Source organism: Dermacentor andersoni, chromosome 6 (assembly GCF_023375885.2).
Source record: "Dermacentor andersoni chromosome 6, qqDerAnde1_hic_scaffold, whole genome shotgun sequence".
Classification (NCBI taxonomy): Eukaryota; Metazoa; Arthropoda; class Arachnida; order Ixodida; family Ixodidae; genus Dermacentor; species Dermacentor andersoni.
The window spans coordinates 126,455,206-126,475,302 of NC_092819.1; the positions used below are offsets into that span (position 1 = coordinate 126,455,206).

Genomic DNA, 20,097 nt, shown 5'->3' on the forward strand with positions numbered 1-20,097 from the left:
AAAAAACCGGCCGTAAATGACTGATGCTATCCCAGTTATCACAAAAGAGACAATGTTTTATGACGCCTATTCAAGGTGTTGATAACGGACTAAATAAGACCCGCATAAGACGCATTCGTTGCTAAAACGTCATATATGCTGCATAATGTTCGGCTTAATTATTTGGTTTTCTGAGATATTCAAGTACAGGCATTCCAAACGTTTTCAAAAAGCTACTCTTGTCATAAGATTCGCGTGACAGAAATAATCGCTTTGCCTGATCTAGTATAATCTGATTTCTATACCCCTGTACGATGCTATCAAGATGTTCTTCTAAAAATGGTCTTGAAAAATTTAAGATAATCTGAGCCTCCTTTCCCTGGATTCTATTGAGTCGAGCGCTGAAGCTTAGGAGCCTAGTACAACCGATAATGCAAACCACACCATGCACACTGATGCCTGTACAGGCGAACGGGCATCATGAAAGCTAACAAGTCTGCGAATATAAATAATATATAATACAACCTTTGGTATACAGCGGTCATTCAGACAAATAATGTGAAAATGGCATCACGCAAAAAGAAAAAGAAAAAAGGGGCGTGCGAGAGCAGGTAGTCAGTCCAGGGCTTTTTCGCCGAAAGTGCATAAATTCAAAACTTTATGACAAAGGAAAACTTGATTACAGAAGTAACACTTCGTTTTTTATCCACACATACTGCAACTCTCAGATGGTTATGGCAGGAGTGGGGTACTGGAAAACTTGTACAAAGGTATAGGGAATATGTAAGTACAATCAAATGGGATCAAAATAAGTAGAAGTCGTATGAGCAATATTTTTTTAGCTACAAATTCATCAACAATGACTACAATTCTCATAAGCAAAATTTTTGACGGCAGAAACAACAACAAAAACACGGATCATTTGATAGTTGCTCTGTTAGCATAAAAAGGACAACGTGGTGTCAAATGAACAATGACTGTAGTTATTTAGAAATTGATATCACAGTGAATGGGGAAAGTATACAGACTGCAGAATGCAAAAACTAGAACCGCGTGTTAACTGCCTCCAAGCTATGCTATAGAAAATTTATGAGCTTAAAAAAAACGCGAAAATATTGCAAACTATCATAAAATAATACTACGATAAAAATCAAACAACAGCAAGACGTCACGTTGACCACATTGCCTTTACATTGCACCAAATATTGTAATGACATGTCAATTAAAAGAAATATTAAAACAAAATTTAGTACAAAGCAACCCACGTTGCAATTCAAGGAACTGTTTGGCATGCTTTGGGAGGTAATTATTTGTGGCACTATGATTGCACGATGTGTTATGAATGGTGCTCCCTTTTACCCTTACACGGGAGACCAGACGCATCGGCGAGACAGGCGTATTTAACGGAGGAGCAGAGGGGACACTTGTCCCCCCGCTGTCAGAGAGATAGTGAGAAAAAACATTTATCATTAAAGAGGTATGGCGACTTCCCCGCAGGGTGGAGTCCTCAGTTCAGGGCCGCATTGGCTCGCGCCACTGCGCGTGCCCACTGGATCAGCTGTAGCTGCTCTTGCGGGTATAAGCTGGTCAGCACACTCTGCTGGCGGTGAGGGTGAAGGAATAGGGGAGAGCCCGGAGGGTGTGGGCATTCCCAGTTGCAGATATATACTGTGGGCTTTGCTCAACAGTAGTATCAGGGATATTGTGTGGTGTGGGAGACCTGAAGATGAAATAGTCGTGGAAATGAGTTTGTAGCTGCCGCCGCGTGACGGTATTCTCTCGGTTAAGAGAATGGTATGTGTGTGTTGGGGAGGGGGAGCGTCTCCTGCTGTCTCTGTAATGTAGCAGAGGTTCAGTGTAGTTCAGTGGTTCTGTTGTTGCGTCGTCTGGATTGGACAGCTCTTACAATAGCGCCCGCTTAGCGAGCTATCTGTCTACCGCTTAGCGCGTTCATTACTATGAAGAGAGGTGGGAACGTGTTTCCGCACGATACGCACCTTGTGTAACGCGGTGGGGAGCAAACATGTAAGGGCGCGGTGTGCGTAGGGTGTCACCGTCCCTTGCGCTAAAGTCTTGCAGGCGATTTCTGACTCAGTGACTACTGCGATGGGTTCATCCGGTGCCGGTACGATTGAAGCGTGTATGATGACTAGGGCGATGGAAGCCTCTTCCGCCGTGCCAGTGTCAACCGTGTTGAGCGTTTCCGGAGCCTTCAGTGTATCTTTATTATCTAGCACGACTAGGCACACGGCACGTCCCAGTGGGTACCGGGCTACGTCAGTGTATAGCACCAGTGTAGCCGCTGTCTCACCGCCAAAAAGTCGGGCAAAAGCTTGGGCTCTTGCCTGTCTACGGCCTTTGCGACGGACAGGGTGCATATTCCGGGGAACTGAGGTCACATGAATTTAATTTCTAGTGCTAAGCACAAGAAGTGTGTAGTCCTCCTGTTGTAGTTTTCTAGGTGTTTTTTATCGTAGCCCGAATAGAATGAGGCATCGCTGCCTTGTTTGTTGGAGGCGTTGTAACTGGCTGTTAAGGTGGCCTTCCACTAGTTGACGAATTGTATTGCGCACCCCGAGTCATAGTAGGAACTGCGTAGGCGCACGTTGGGGTAGTCCCAGAGCTGTCATCAGTGCCGTGCGAAGCAGGGTACGTGTCCATCTGGTTCATCTCGGTCTGAGTCAGGTTACGGTAGGGGAGGTGGTAGGTTAACCTGCCGATTATTACAGCTTGCACGATTCCAACTACATCTTTTTCTAGGAATCCATGTGGGTAGTTCGCAATGCGCTTTATCATGTGCGTTACTGGGTAATTTGTTGACGCAGTATGTGTAGGGTATGTGTCAAGGCTGGAGGTGCAACGTGTGTCATTTGCCCCCTCCACCGTTTGAAAGCGGGCAATTTTGGCGGCATGCTGGTAAATCCAACAAAACAACAGCTGACGCCAAATTTTCTTTATGAATGCGTTAGCCACGTAAATTGTGCTTTTCTTTTTTAGGTATCATCTGTTTGGGCAGTGGGCATTGTCTTTCGTGCCTCACCGCAAAGATCTGTAGCAGGCGACACAAGAGGTGCGCCATACAATCTGGCATTGTAGAGAAGGCTGGTGCTTGGCCCTTCCGGCCATAACAAATTTCACGTTGTGTGTCTTCCAACAGGCCCAGATTTTTTGGGGCCGCTTAATCATATTTAAAACATAAAGCTAGCTTACTATATTTACCCTAAGGGCACGTCATTGTAAAGTATTATAATAAGCCGCGCCCATCGATGGTTTGCCTCATGGCATCAAATTTGACAACGAAATTGTTTACCGCTACCCCTCCCCCCCCCCCCCCCCCCCCCACCAACGGCACCATTGCCTCCGCAGACAGAAGACTGCCCGCAAAACTATCATTGTCAGCAATGATTCATATCCCCCTAAGCACGCAAAACCGTGAAGCTGGGAAGCGTGCTGGTCTCGCTTTCGTATCCCAGAGGCTCGGGTTCTATTCACACCCAGACCAAAATGTACCAAATTTAACTTTCGATTCCATTAATTGACTTTGTCTACATAAACCTGTCTGAAAAATTTGACGTCAATCCATACATGTTTTCCCTGTACTCATCGCCTCGTCGGCCAAGCCAGAAAACAGGTGGTTTGTCCAGTTCGTCGCCGACGAATTTGCCTTGATGTGCTTCGCCGATGCCACTCAGCCAACAAACTCATGGACCGCGCACTGATCTTACGTTGGCAAAGAACGTTTCTGTGGTTAAAACTGAAAATAGTGACCACAAAGCAGTGTGTTGATTGTTACAAAATAAAATGTTTGACAAACTTAACTGTTTGGCTCCTCGACTTATTGTAGGTGGCGGTTCCACCACAGCTTCGCTGTCCACCCATCTTCACAGGCTGCAATGGGTCCTGAATTTTTTTGGATTATCAAATACCAGAGCTATTGAATCCATATACATGTCCAGAGGCTGTCGAATTCGCTTGTGTATACACCACTTAACCTAGATTTGTTGGTGAAAATGATCTTCACGAATTCTAGGATCCTGGAAAGCATGGGAACCAGGGAGGGAGCACATCCCGCGCTTTACACGGAGAAGAAGGAATAAGGGTCGATACCTTTGAACATAATTGTGGAGTGTGGAACACGCTTCATTAGGACTGCGACAGTTCTACTGCACCCAGTCAGCCAAAGAGGTCATGAAGGTGGCATTGGCTTGTTGTCATCATTGAGGACATTGCGAGGCAGTTTGTCGAACATATTATGAAAAGTGGCCTGCATGGCATCTAGTTGTTTTGTCATAGCCTTAACAATATCTGATCGGATCGCTTGCTTCAGTTTATTAGATTCTTGAGCCCGCTCTTGTCTGAGAATCCTAATTACATGAGAGTAACCGCAGTCGTTGTCGGGGAAGAGTTAGACACGGCGTATCGGAGAACGTCCCTGACGATTCTTAAGGGAGCGACTGCGTTTAGGGGTTGGCGATCGAGTTTCGTTCTTTGACTTGAGCACGATATCGCGGCGTCTCCAATTTTCTTTCCGTATTTCTTCGAAATCATGGCGAAAACTGGTAACAAGTTCAGTTAGGTCGGGAGGAGCAGCTTGTTCCGCCCATGCGACTTGTTTCATCATCAATTGTGTGGATTGTAGTGGAGGCCAAGCTGGAAATATCACGTTGAGGGCATTAAGAGCTGAGTGCGATGTGTGAGGTTGCACCACAATCCACGCAATGGGGAAATTGCTTACCGTTCGGATTAGTCTTGTGGGGAGCTTTGCCGCAGCCCCAGCAAACCGGCGGGAAAGAACAATATTTGACGATATTGAATGACGATATTGAAGAACAATATTGTATGACGCTCGTAACCTAGCAGACCTTCGGTCGTTCCCGCACCCACCCTTCTTACCCCTTCTCCACTTTAGAAGAATCCTACTGTATATACTTTGTCCAAGGAAGCATATATGCCTTGAAAAGGACAAGTCCACTTGTCGAAATGTTGGCTCCCGCTTTTACCTTCTTCTCGCTTTGCTGCTTTTCTTGTGGAGTGATTCAACCTGTTAGAAGCTCTTCTAGTGTAAAAAATGGAGGAAGGATAAAATAAAATGGGGATTTCATGAAGAAATACGCACAAACAACAATTGAATGTGTGATGTAAAGCTGTGTCATGTATGTTATTTTGAGGCTCCTTGTGACAGTTTATTCGCCAAGTTTTGAGGCCTGTTCCGTATTCAACACATCACTTCCATTTCATTGAACACGGGCTACGGCACTATGCACCTATATATTGGGGGTGCACATCCATAAGGTGGGCAGCATTTCCGGAAAGTGCACTAAAAGGAAAAGAGCGTGTTTATTTCAGACGTGAGCATCGGCATGACTTAAAACAGGCCGCGATGCATATATAACCTGTATATATACCCTGCATATATAACACACACACACACACACACACACACACACACACACACACACACACACACACACACACACACACACACACGCACGCACGCACGCACGCACGCACGCTCGCGCACACACACACACACACAAACACACAAAAACACACACCTGTATATGTTAAGACAGAGTGAGACAGTCTCACTCTGTCTCACATTAAAGAACCTCGGGAGGTCGAAATTAGCCCAGAGTACCCCACTATGGCGTGCCTCAGCATCATATTGTGGTTTGGCACGTAAAACCACCAGACTTAACTGTTCAAGTGATATTGAGATAGAGAGCATGGTAAGACAGGAATTGTAACGGGATTGTATCTGGCTTGCTACCTTAAGCTGAGCAAGGGAAAGTGGAAAGAATAGGAAAAATTAAAGAATAAGTAATGATACAACATGCATAATACCATCATGATAAAATCCTTTTTGGCACTGGAAGCATATAAGGAATATTTCTTACTCTTCCACATAAATATATTGTCATAATTAGCCAATTTGAGCCTAATCAACTCATGTGAACGCATGTTGATACAAGATGGCAAACGTTTGCTTCTTGCTTAGCCGCACGGCATGGTATAGTCAAACATAAGTAAGCAGCCTTTTAACACATACAGAAATGGTTTTTTAAAGCCAACGTTCTACTAACCGCGTCGAGCAGAGTTTCACCATCGCCTGCAATTTGAACTTCATTTGACCGTAGCTGCCGTACCCTTGGCAACGCGCCGCTCCTAGCTCCGCCGTGCCGCCGTGTTGGCGCATGCGCTCACCGCAGCTGGGTCGCCGCCTGACCACGTGACTCGCCGCGCGCATGGCTAAGAGGAGCGCCACGCTCGCTTAGTCAGTTCTAGCAGGCCCCGCACACACTCAAGTTCAACAAATGGCCACAGAGGGCGAAAAAATCGACCGCGCGCCGCTGGTAATAAAACAAGCATAGTAGAAGCACTCAAGGGAGGCTCGGGTTAGTTTCCATATCTCCTGCTATCATCATCATCATCATCATTAGCCTGGTTACGCCCACTGCAGGGCAAAGCCTCTCCCATACTCCTCCAACTACGCCGGTCATGTACTAATTGTGGCCATGTTGTCCCTGCAAACTTCTTAATCTCATCTGCCCACCTAACTTTCTGCCACCCCTGCTACGCTTCCCTTCCCTTGGAATCCAGTCCGTAACCCATAATGACCATCGGTTATCTTCCCTCCTCATTACATGTCCTGCCCATGCCCATTTCTTTTTCTTGATTTCATCTAAGATGTCATCAACTCGGGTTTGTTACCTCTCCCAATCTGCACTTTTCTTATCCCTTAACGTTACACCCATCATTCTTCTTTCGATAGCTCCTTGCGTCGTCCTCAATTTAAGTAGGACCCTTTTCGTAAGCGTCCATGTTTCTGCCCCGTACGTGAGTACTTGTAAGACACAGCTGTTATACACTTTTCCCTTGAGGGATAATGGCAACCTGTTGTTCATGATCTGAGAATGCCTGCCAAACGCACCCCAGCCCATTCTTATTCTTCTGACTATTTCAGTCTCACGATCCGGATCGGCAGTCACTACCTGCGCTAAGTAGATGTATTCCCTTACCCTTTCCAGTGCTTTGCTACCTATCGTAAACTGCTGTTCTCTTCCGAGACTGTGAAACATTACTTTAGTTTTCTGCAGATTAATTTTTAGGCTCACCCTTCTGCTTTGCCTCTCAGGTCAGTGAGCATGCATTGCAGTTTGTCCCCTGAATTACTAAGCAAGGCAATATCATCAGCGAATCGCAAGTTACTAAGATTTTCTCCATTAACTCTTATCGCCAACTCTTCCCAATCCAGGTATCTGAATACTTCCCGTAAACACGCTGTGAATAGCATTGGAGAGATCGTATCTCCCTGCCTGACGCCTTTCTTTATTGGGATTTTGTTGCCTTCTTTATGGAGGACTACGGTGGCTGTGGAGCCGCTATAGATATCTTTCAGTATTTTTAAATACGGCTCGTCTACATTCTGTTTCCGTAATGCCTCCATGAGTGCTGAGGTCTCGACTGAATCAAACGCTTTCTCGTAATCAATGAAAGCTATATAGAGGGGTTGATAGTGTGAATATGGTCTATAGTTGAGTAGCCTTTATGGAATCCTGCCTGGTCGTTTGGTTGACGGAAGTCTAAGGTGTTCCTGATTCTATTTGCAATTACCTTAAAAATACTTTGTAGGCAATGGACAGCAAGCTGATCGGTCTATAATTTTTGAAGTCTTTGGCGTCCCCTTTCTTATGAATTAGGGTTATGTTAGCGTTCTTCCAAGATTCCGGTACGTTCGAAGTCATGAGGCATTGCGTATGCAGGGTGGCCAGTTTTTCTAGAGCAATCTGCCCACCATCCTTCAACAAATCTGCTGTTACCTGATCCTCCCCAGCTGCATTCCCCCTTTGCATAGCTCCCAAGGCTTTGTTTACTTCTTCCGGCGTTACTTGTGGGATTTTAAATTTCTCTAGACTATCCTCTCTTCCATTATCTTCGTGGGTGCCACTGAAACTGTATAAATCTCTATAAAACTCCTCAGCCACTCGAACGATCTCATCCATATTAGTAATGATATTGCCGGCTTTGTCTCTTAACGCATACGTCTGATTCTTGCGTGTTCCTAGCTTCTTCTTCACTGGTTTAAGGCTTCCTCCGTTCCTGAAAGCTTGTTCAATTCTATCCATATTATAGTCACTCGATTGCTTTGCAATGCAAGTTGCTCATCTTCAATAGCGACTGTCAGTGTAAACAGGCAGGACACTCTGTTCAGTCTGCTTGCGCTGCTGGTTGTCGCTTGTTACCAGACCACCATGTGCGACGAAGGCAAGCAATATGCCTGCAGTCGGACGGTTAAATGTGCCGTAAGTGAACCGTGTGCGTATATGCTCACTGTTGTCATGTGGACCGTAGCCAATGCAGAGTGTATGGTGCCAATGCTGTATATTAGAGATATGCTGAAGTGATTTGATTGCATAGTCTTATTTCAATGCTGAACCACTCGGTCATGGTTGCCGTGTAACATTTCTCGGATGTGGCGACCTGGTCAGCTGCATTGGGCAACAGTCTCACAAGGTAACCATCTGCTCCTGCAGTCCACACAGCGACAATGACTCCCCATTTACTCACACTGTAATTGGTGCTCCCCGTTAGACCTTTCCTGCTACAGCAGTGGGCAAATTATGCTTGTGGGCCTTCATCGGCCGTGATGTGGCGTGAATGGAGACCAGCATAGGTGATTACATGATCCGAAGGGTATGAAGTTGATAGCTACATGGGTCGAAAGGATTGTAAAAGTGGTTGCATACTCGTGATGCCCACAAAACCGACCATGCCCATATTGAGAATGCGGGGCACGAAGTGCGAGTTACACACTAGAGGCACGCGAAAAAAACAAAAGAAGAAACGTGCAGGTCTTAAAGGAGTTGACGATAAAATTCCGTGTAGTCCATGTCGCTCTTTTGGCCGCGGCAGTAGATGCCCGCGTCACCTGATTGATTCGCAATGCAAGTTACGGCGACTGTCCATGCAAACAGGTGGTGCACTGCCCAATTTGCTTGCGCTGCGGATTGTCGCTCGTTACCAGACCGCCATATGCGAAGGCGTAAGTAAGCTTCTCAGCGCATCTCGAAATGCAAATTTTATTTCTGCTCTTGCACGAGAAGGTGCACTGCTTTTCTTCTGCAAATAAAGTTGCACGTCCTGTTCACTCACTTGTGGCTTGTTTGTATGGGCGTCAGTAGAGGCTCTTTGGTCTCCTGGCAATTAGAATGCACCGACTACGTGGCAGCCTAGGCAATGAGGCATGCCGCATAGGTAGCAGGGCGAGCACGGCTCAGGCGACCAGCGGAAGGCGGCCATGTTGGATTTGGCGCTAAAAAACTGCACTTCCGCTAGATGGATGGATGGATGTTATGAGCGTCCCCTTTGGAACGGGGCGGTGGTTTGCGCCACCAAGCTCTTGCTATTATACTGCCTAATGTCCTGCCTAGGCTAAACAATAGAAAAAAGACACTATGAACTACCACACCCAAATTTTCTCATCCCCTATTTCGAACTGTGCTCTTGTACGTCTCCGTTTTTTGTCGTTTCCCTACTTTTCTTCCACCAATCCTCCGATCGCCTCTTACTAATGCCTATTGCGGACATGTTTACTTTTCCACTGCTCTCGCTGAACCCAAGGGCTTCAAGGAGGCCAGTGGTGTCTAAATCGACCGCTGGGTAGACGTCTTCACATTCCAATAAAACATGCTGCATAGTCTCCCTAACTTTACTGCAGCAAGCACATGCTTCTCCTTCCTTCTTATATCTCGCTGTATGGGTACCTGTTCTAAGGCATCCCAATCTCGCTTCAAAAAGTAATGAGCCTCCCTTTGAGTTATCATAAATTGTTTCTTTCCTCATTTCGTTTTTTCCTCTTAAGTAGTTACTCATGGCAGGTTTCTTTTCCATTGCCGCCACCCATGAGATTAGTTCAGCCTCTCTGACTTTCCGCTTGACCTTCTTTGTTGCTGTGTTGCCCACTCTACAGGCCGCATACTTGCTGGTAAGCTTCCTAGTTCTTTTCCTCCACTGTGAATCAATGTTTTTCCTGTACAGATACCTAAACACTCTCCCAGCCCATTCACTTTCTTTCATATTCCTCAGCCGTTCTTCATACTCAATTTTACTACGAGCTTCCCTCACTTCAAAATTAGTCCAGCCCATATCACCCTGCACAGCTACATTTGTAGTCTTCCCGTGAGCGCCCAATGCGAGGCGACCCACTGATCTTTGGTTCCCATCGAGCCCTGATTGTACCCCTGATTAAAAGCAAACAACCGCATTTCTGCTCGTCCTCGAATAACACGGCCAGTTTATATATTTAAGGCTACAAATCCGCTTCCTGGTTTGGCAACGCCATCTGGCGTCGGCCCCGCTAGGTTCCATGCGCTGCCGCTGCTTATTTTCGTACCACTGCGGAAGGTACAGTTTCCCTTCTCCAAAGTTGGTTCTTCATTCTATGGTTCTTTCTTGGCCATGGATAAGGGCGAGGCCGGGCTGTCTTCTCTGAGTGTTGCGCGGCAGCGAGATACTTTGACCTGTCGCCGCCAAGCGGCGTCTGACCATCGCGCGGATATCGCCCGGCGAACTGCTTCACTGAAGAGGGTCCGGAATGCAACAGGCGTCGCACCGCCGAGACCAGTGTAGCGACCAGGTTCGCTCCCTCTCCGCTTGTGCTTCGAGGCTGTGCTTGTTCGCAGCGTCTCTTTGCATGTCTAGCACTTACGCTTTCACTGTGGCACAACAGGCTTCGTACCGTCGAACGATGCGTGTCTACCCAAGCCTAATCCCAGTCATGTCTAGCCACCGACTTAGGCACAGCTGTCATACCTTGCTTAAGGATCATTGTACCTAAGTATATCTACAGCCAAATCAAAAGTTAACCATGCGAAACCAAGACTTTACCAGGCTGAACCAAGCTGTCGCTTTGCATATCCAGGGTTAGCTGAGCTAAACTGCAGTTAATTTTTTCTGTTAGGTCACAGCTAGCTAAAAATTTGCCTTGTTTATGAACTACTAAACAACGTCTGGCTTGAAGATGCCGGGAGCCCCTCAGCAATCGTTGTTTTTTCGGCATTTACAGTGACAATACCGTTCTTTAAGAATGTGTATGAACAGACTACGACAATACTTTTGTATGCTCTTACTCGGAATCCGACGTCAACGCAGTACTTTAGACCTCGCATTGACGTAGAAGGTGCTTGAGTAGGCTCCTCAGCTTGGTCGATCTGCCCCCGAGAAGAACCACAAAAAAGAAAAGAAAAACGTGGCTGACCTTTTGTCGAATTAACTAAATTTAAGAAATAAGGAGTGATATAAAAGTGGTTTTATTGGCCACAGCCAACAGCAGGTTGATGAGATGGTGGGTTACGAAACATGATGTCTACGGAATGATAAAGACATGGTACAAGCTTTTCAATTCCAGCATAGCATGAACAAGTGTCCGTTTCATGCATCAGTGCAGTCGTTGGTAACGACCATAATGACAACTGTGTCAAAACGTGCAATAGGAAAGGAAAGCGCAAACATTACAGGTAGGTGAACGCTCTGAACACATGTTTGCGCAGCCAAAAGAAAAATACTCCCGGGAAAAGAAACACAAGTGTTAGAACCTACGGAATAAATAAATTAAACCGCTCGTCTTCTAATAACACGGCCAGTTTATATATTTAAGGTTACGAAATATCTGCCCGTGTATGGATCATTATAGCCACACACACACACACACACACACACACACACACACACACACACACACACACACACACACACACACACACACACACACACACACACGCACGCACACACACGCACACACAAGCACACACAAGCACACACGCGCACACACACAAAATAGGCTGTTTAATTATTCCCGGCTTGAAACATTGCGGGCACAATGCACGCAGGCGGGAATCAAGTGACAGTGTACATAGCTCAATGAGTCTATTCCTTTTATGTGAGCCATGGCTTTGGCCTGAAAGTATTTCACTAGTGTAATGAGGTATTTTTTACATTTACTTAGCCACTATAACTGCCTAAAAACATCCTTGTGCCTCAAAATGAACTCCGTGGGTATCACTTTGTAATTGTCATCTTTTTGACAGGTATGTTCCTTTGCTTTTCTAGTGCTGAAAGGTTTTATTCACCGGTCACGGCAGCCATGCTTTGGTGCAAGAACGCCCGTGTACATAGATTTATATGCGCGTTATGGAACCCCCGGTTGCCAGAGCTAAACCGGAGTCCGTCTTTACGGGCGTGCCTCATAATCGTATAGCGGTTCCTGCACATAAAGCCTGAAAATTCAAATATTTATATCTTTAGGCATTATTTTGCACCTTAAACGTAACTGTTTCATTATTATTATTGAAGCGACTACCCAATCAATGTAAATATGGCTTGCACGTTTGCCACTTATTAGCCATTTAAGCATAGCCGCTACTTGTGTAAAATTCTAACCAGTAAGTGTATAAATAAACAAGTAGAATACGAACATATGTAGGTGGGCTACATTTACATTAGTAGCATACAGACAGCACTATAGTAAAGAAACTTCAAGATAGCGATATCGTGAGACAGCTCTATTTTGTTTGAGATTTACGTTCACTTCATGATGTACTCATCCAGCAAGTGGTTGCCCTGTGAGGTTGACTTCGTACTGCGAAGCTAGCGTGTCGGCGCAAATAATTGCGCCATTGTACTAATACTCTTACCGCTAACACTTAATACATTCGCCTCGAGTTGATAGCATTTGGGGTGTCATCTCGCGAAAAAATATGATTTACGCACCGAGACGCGTCACTTTTAAATATACCAGCAAATATTGGGGCACAATAACGTAAAACTCTTCCAAACTTTTCCACTCCAATTCTGCAATCAGCCCTCCAGATTGGTCAAAAACTTTCTTGGACCACCCCCTCTTCACCTGTCTGTCACGCGATGTCACGAAAACCACGATCACTCTCCGTCTGATATGACGTGTACACACTGTACACAAAGAAAAATGGTTATTTATGATTCCACGCCTTTTCGCCATTAGCACTCGCCTATGGGTCCAAAGTTTTCGGGCTGCTCCAAATTCACCTGCCTGTCACGCGACGTCACAAAACCGCAAGATCTCACCGCGTCAAAGTGACGTGTACGCATTAAACATGCTTTAATATGCCGAACAAAACTGAATTTTCTTCTGAATAGCCGCAGGCTGCCCCGTTCCTAAAGAATAAAAGATGGCTGCCGCCGATCGCTCAAGCACTGGCTACTCGCACCTGCCAGAGAGCATGGGTTTATTTGTGTATAATAAAACTTCTTGAGTGGCCGCGTAACGTTTCCGATCACTTTCGGCACGCTTATGACCTCGTTCTGCCAACTATTCTTTGCTGAGAATCCGTTTTAGCGTCATTCTTAACCTTCCGTTGCATGCTGCCGTGATTTTCGACCAGCCACTGCAAGCTAAGCAAGGGAAATCGGACGAATCGCAGACGCCGGCAGCATCTTCTTCATGCGGTTATCGATTTTCAGTGCAGTGGCTCGGCCCCCTCGAATCGCTCTCAATTTGAGTGCGCTCCTCCCCTCTTGTCAGCCAATTAGATAAGAGAAGCCGCTCAGTATAGGCAATGTTGTTCGTTTTTCAAGCAGACAATAGTGACCGCCTATCAACGAGGAGAGCGTTTGATTGGTCTGATCAAACAACCCTGCGGGTTACCGCCCGATGCTTGCGTGGGCGGTTACGCAAATTTGACGTCAGGAGATTGTAATAAAAACATATTGGAATTGTTTTACGTTATAGGGGACCGTATAACGTAAACGTATAACGTAACGTATAAGCCGAGGGCTAATGGCAAAAAGGCGTCGAATCAGAAATAACTATTTTTGTTGTGTTCTCTCAAATTATGCATAATCAGTATGTACACGTCATATCAGATGGGGACCTATCGCGGTTGAAATGGGGCTGGTCCATAAAGGTTTTCGACCAATCGCGATGGGCTGATTGCAGAATTGGAATAGAAAAGTTTGGAACAGTTTTACGTTATAGCGCCCAATGTCCCTGGTTGCAAACATCTTTAGGTGTACTTTTCTACATATCGATAAATTCACATTAAAGTGTACCACTAAAACTAACATATAGCTTCGTAATGCATAGTAATCTCTGCTACCAGCGGTTCATTACGAAACTTTACACATTTTGTGCCAGCGCCGCAAACAAGCGTATTTTTGTAAAGAGAGGCTACAGCAGTTGTTAACCCACCCAGCTATAGTATTCTCACTACCCGCAAGATGGGTCCGCTTGGTTGGTCATGTTCTTTTTCCAAAGGCTTCCGAATAACTCGGATGTTTGTAATTCTACGAATATTTTTGTGCAGTTGCGAATAGGCATCAACCTGACTGCGTTGACGTAACAATTCGTGCATTTTGCGGCTGCGACATTCGTACGGGTAGTAGCTGTCGGCTTCATTTGTGATTTGTTGCTTCGAGCACCTGCGGTTTATGGTTAACAGAGGTCAACGCTAAACATGTGTCTCCCTCATGTGATGGTTTGCTTTCTTTTTCGTTCTTTGTAAATCATCTTTTTTAGGAAGTTGTTCATTCACTGGATAACTATCTTGAAGCTGTGTGAAAAATGGGGGAACGCGGACGTCGGCCAAGGCAGTGGAGCTTAGATTATGACGCTGTTTAACTTTGCGTCATCCACTGTAGCTGTAAAATCGGCGGCGACAGCAGATAACTCATATCGCCGAGAAATATTTCTGCCAGATGTTTGTGAACAGACGTGAAACTTCGTGCTGTTGCTGCGCTCCCCTGTGGAATCCAAGACCAATCTAATATGGCTATCATAGTATAACGTAGCTGCATCGTCGATATAGAGGCTCTTTTTTGATATCGTTTGACTTATTTCTCATAAACATGTTCACGCTTGTAATGGTGTGAGAAGCAAAGTAGGAAAGAAGCGGCACCTCAGGCTCCGCCTTCCATACAAATTTCTCAGAAACGTTGACTCTTGACAGACTCTTTACGCCATAGAAGGTACGCAAGTGCCTATAGTTAAAAAAAAGTACATAAGAAAGTAGAGTGAGAAACACAACATAACTAACATATATGCGTAAACACATTAAGAAATAAATAACAGCATGTATACAGCAAAGCAAAATATAACGGGTTGACAGTTATATCATGTTATATTAGCTTAATATACACATCACTTTTAGACAATGTTCGCAACACTTTCTTCAGTGAAACCGAGCTTTTTCTGCACAGCCGGTGAGAGAGAGAGAGAGAGAGAAGTTTAATGATACGAAATGCTGAGAGGTCGGCCTGAGATATATTCCTCTAGCCAGCTACTCGGCATTGGGGGAAGGGGAAGAGGGAAAGAAAGAGGGAAGATGTGCATGATGGGTGACGATGACGATAGAAGGAAGATGTAGAACATATCGCAAGCAATTTGGCATGCTCAAAGTCTGCAATCCAGGCCCGTAGTTTTTAAAAAGTTCAGTAATGCCTGAATGGCCTTGAAACTCGATTGAGCATCTGTCCAAGGGCTTAAAATAACGTCCTCCGACAACGGTGTGCTGTCGAGACGCGTAAGGTCGTTGTCCAACCTTTCACGCTCTTCCACGTACTTAGGGCAGTCACAAAGCACATGACCTATAGTCTCAGTCACATTGCACACCTCACAGTGTGGAGACTCGGTGCGTCGCATGAGGTGCACGTATCCACGCGTAAACGCTACCCCCAGCCTTAGTCTGTGCAGAAGACTGGCACAGCTTCGTTGAATTTTCGGTGGTAGCCTAAAATTCATGGCAGGGTCCAATCTCTGGAGTCGTCTGTGGCGATTATCCGGATTGTCCCAGTGCTTTGCTGTCAATTTTCGGTGAGGCTTGATGTAATGTCGGTACACCTCAGTTATTTTCAGGCTGCGTAAGAAAACACTGCTCATGACGCGAAGTTGTTCAAGATGAAGTTTTTTCATGGAAGTTTGCGATTGGCAGCAAGTTACTCGTATTTTTGCAGATTTCTGATAATAAAACAAAAATTAACATGCATCTGAAAAGTTTATGAACATTTAGGACTTTGAAAATTCGTAATAAGGGAGACGTGTGGTCATTCTATCAGTGATTAGCGAGAGCACGTTAACAATATTTTATTTTTACATGGCGACCAATGACAATCCGCCAGTTTGAATAAGTATAGAAGGAGGTGCAGGTACAAAAGGCTGCCTAGTAGAGTCACAAAATTAGCTTTTGATGAATACGTCGTGCAGTGTCTGCTGATACTGATGATGTGTAGTATTATGCTCATGCACCAGAAATAAATTGACCTGGCAGGATTAACGCAACTTTTAGAACTATTCGGACACTGACAACGACGGCCACATGCTATACATGGCACAACCTTTGCTAAATAGTGTAGGTTTCCTATTACGCACGAATTCTGCGTCGATTGGCGCCTACAATACTCATCCTTCACCGAGGGCTCAATCCCGGCCTCGGCTGACGCGTTTGGACAGGGCGAAATGCAAAAAATGCTCTTGCACCGCACATTGAAGGCGCTTTAAAAAACCCCAAGTGCTTAAAACTATTGCAGTCTCCTCCACTTCAGTGCACCTCGTAATAAGATTTTGATTGTGGAACGTCCTACCCCCCCCCCCCCCCCCCATATTTCTTTCCCATGGCTGCGCACTTTTGTTTTTATAAGATTAAGCTCCTAGCGCTAACATCTTACCTGGTCAAAAGATTTAATGTCTGCTTTCAAGCACAATACAGTGAGGATGATGCTGGCAGTTCGTTATTCAATTCAATTTTGGGGTTTTCGGTTCCATAACGACGATTTGGTTTTGAGGTACGCCACAGGGGGGGGGGGGGGGGGGGGAGGGGCTCCCGATGAATTTCGACCTCCAGGGGACCTTTAACGTAACCCCAATGCACGGGACACGGGCGTTCTTGCATGTCGCTCCCATTGAAATGCGGCCGCCGCTGCGGGATTTCATCCCGCGACCACGTGCTGAGCAGCGAAACACCATGGCCGCTATGCCACCGCGGCGATCAGTTCATTATTTTGTGTTGTAGTATAATATTGATAAAATTTTGTATCATCATATATATATGTCATTAAAGGTAGTAGCAGAGATATGCCTTTTATCCGGCTTAATTATTTTACTTGAGTCTGAAGAGACTCGTTTAAAAAAAATATTTATTTTGATCAGTTCTCGTTCTTATAATTGTTTTCGACTCTTAATGCCCCGGTTGCATTGACATCGCGCGACACAGTGGTTGTGAACGCAACCACGCCGGCACACACGGCAAGATTCACTGCTGAAGTCTCAGGACTTCTGCTCAGCATAGATGATTTCCCTTTGCTTTGGCTTGAACTTCGAAGGTACAAGTGCCCTAAAGGTAGTAAATAAAAGGCTATAAAGCTTGCTTTGTTTGAATGAATGAACGAACTTTCTTCCCCTTTTAACCGAGGGGAGAACTTTCCAAATCATTGCTGACATTTATGTTCACCTATCCACGTTGCCTAACCATAAAAATGGCAGGACCCTAGATATGGAACCTTTCAGAAGAAGTGTTTCGCATAAAAAGAAACCTCTGGTATAGCCAAGGAAGTAAGCGGCGTGCCAGCGTATAACCTAACACCATGAGACCTGCTGATGAAACTGATGCGGGGAGCCAGTGCACCACCAGAAGATCATCATCATCAGCCTGGTTACGCCCACTGCAGGGCAAAGGCCTCTCCCATACTTCTCCAACTACCCCGGTCATGAACTAATTGTGGCCATGTTGTCCCTGCAAACTTCTTGATATCATCCGCCCACCTAACTTTCTGCCGACCCCTGCTACGCTTCCCTTCCCTTGGAATCCAGTCTGTAACCCTTAAGGTACTGCAGGATTAATACAGTTAAAATTGATAAGTAAGCTTGCCATAAACAACAAGGCACACTGAAATTTCATACATTAGTAGAGCCAATACGTTTAAAAAATTAAGCTAACGCTTATGTAGCCCTTCTCTTTACTGATGCTGAAAATAACCGCTTCAACAAGGAACGACTCACGTTACGATGTTCACCTCCTTACCTTCACAGTATTTTGGCTAGCGTCGAGCGCCAAGGTGCATGTAAATCCCATGAGATATAGGCGAAATAAGATATTTTTGTTGGAAAAGTTCATCGTAACAGCGTCTTCTTTCAGGCAGCAAAATAGTTTCGAAATGTCGGATAAAATTGATTGTTCCTAAAATAGGCAGACGTGGACTGGCAGACAAATTAGCTTCACTATATTTCGGGTCACGACGGCACATGTCTGTTTCAAACTTAAATTTAGTTTTTATTGGAGGAACCTCAAAGTCTTTACAGGACCCATATGTGCGGCAAGGAAAGACAATGTCTTTAAAGCTTTATTGAAGCACTTTTGAATGACCGGCAGAAGCGTATGTTAACAGCTGCGCTTTTGTTATTGTCTGTTCTTGCGGTTATCAACACGCTGTAATGGCCTTGTCAATGAAAAAAACAATCGCAGCACTATTAGAAGTTAAAGTAGAAATAACCAATAAATAAACACATCATGTTATTTTTGTAGAAAGTCTTCTCGTTGAACGTTAGAATGAGACATGTAAAGCCCGTTTGTCACGGGGAAAATTCTCTTTCCGTACAATTTGACGATATTTTTCCCAGTAAGGCAAAACACGTATGTTACCAAATTCGTTAAGGGCTACCAAACAGGGTCTTTAATGAAATAAGAAACAAATCTGGTCATAGCGACTGGTGGCCATAGCGACGAAGAAAAATGTGCTATTGGTATATAGAGGCCTATCCTCGATATGTCATTTTCACTGCGGCTTCCAGACTTTGTAGGAATCTTTCTTGTAGAACTTTCAGCGATAGTACTGGCCCCTTCGTAAATTATTGCGTCGATACATTATGTAGTCGTTGTAATAGATTTTATGCCCTTGTGTACTTCACTCATAGCACCTCATGACTCTCAGGTATTGTAAGCGTTTAAATCATTACTACCTCTAAAGCTAACTAATATCCATTTACTCTGGGTAACTGGGCATGCAGACCTAGTTCTAAATGAAGCGGCTGATTCATTGGCGAATGCGTGGATAGCTAGCCGATTCCTTTAAATCCTGTCTACATAAGCCTTGATCATAGCTGCCAGAATCTCGGCCACGGCGGCCTCATTTCGCACCCGTGTACTTACATTTAGGTGCAAGATAAAGAGCCCCAGGCGTTCCAGATTTTTGAAGTCCCTTACTATGGCGTGCCTCATAATCAGATCGTGGTTTCGGCAAGTAAAACCACATAATTTTATTTTTAATTTATTATCCTCACGATTTCAAAAACAGATGACGCTGTGAGAATTCTCTGTACGAATCTATAAGAAATTCGTTGTAATTTTAAATAGTTATTGTACCCCGTAAAAGTAATCTGGGGCAACCAACGAAAATATGAAGTAACTATGACTAGGCTTCGTTCTCGCATACATTTTCAAAATTTTTATTTAGCCCGAACTCGTCTGGCGCCCTCCCCAATTTTTCGTAAGTCTAGGTAAGATGAGACCATAGAAAATTTTGTAATTTCTTCCCGATGACTTGTTACCTTAAGAAAACGAACTTTAGAAACACCACTCCACTTTTTCGGATTAGATTTACCTGCTCAAAATGTACTATTCTTGGGTGCCTATACACTTAGGCATAGAGATGGGAAGGTTAGCGCTGCAATCCAAGATTTTGTTTTAAGATCAATGAGATATAAACTCTGAACACAAAAATATAAGCCTCCTTTTCGTTCATGCAAATTGAATTTGAGCTTTTATTGTGAGGGTTACTGCATATTTTTGATTCTAATAAAATCACGCAGGTTGCCCAATCTTTCGATTCTAAGTTACCCATTTAAAAGGTGGACTCTTTTTTGCACTTCATGTGGACTTACCCGATTCTTGGCCAATGTCCCGGAGTGGGACCATGCCAGTATACAACAAGGTTGTACGTTTACATATACTCCTACCAGCGTTTCTTATCCCCGACTTTCACACATGCGTGGGTTCCAGCGATTTCTATTATCTGCGCATTTCTTACAAACATACGATTGACTGTGCGACCGCATTGTTGGTGTGTGCTATGGCTAAAGCGCTAAATCATCATCTT

At 44.8% G+C, this 20,097-nt stretch overlaps 1 long non-coding RNA gene across 1 annotated transcript; it reads right to left on the reverse strand.

The window, feature by feature from the left end:
• Nucleotides 1-5,104: 5,104 nt before the first annotated feature.
• LOC126523301 (uncharacterized) lies at nt 5,105-18,247 on the reverse strand. Its single transcript, XR_007597624.3, has 3 exons — nt 18,027-18,247; nt 11,109-11,189; nt 5,105-5,296 (listed from the first exon to the last, which is right to left on the reverse strand). It is a non-coding gene; the product is annotated as an uncharacterized lncRNA (long non-coding RNA).
• Between the last annotated feature and the right edge of the window lie 1,850 nt (nt 18,248-20,097).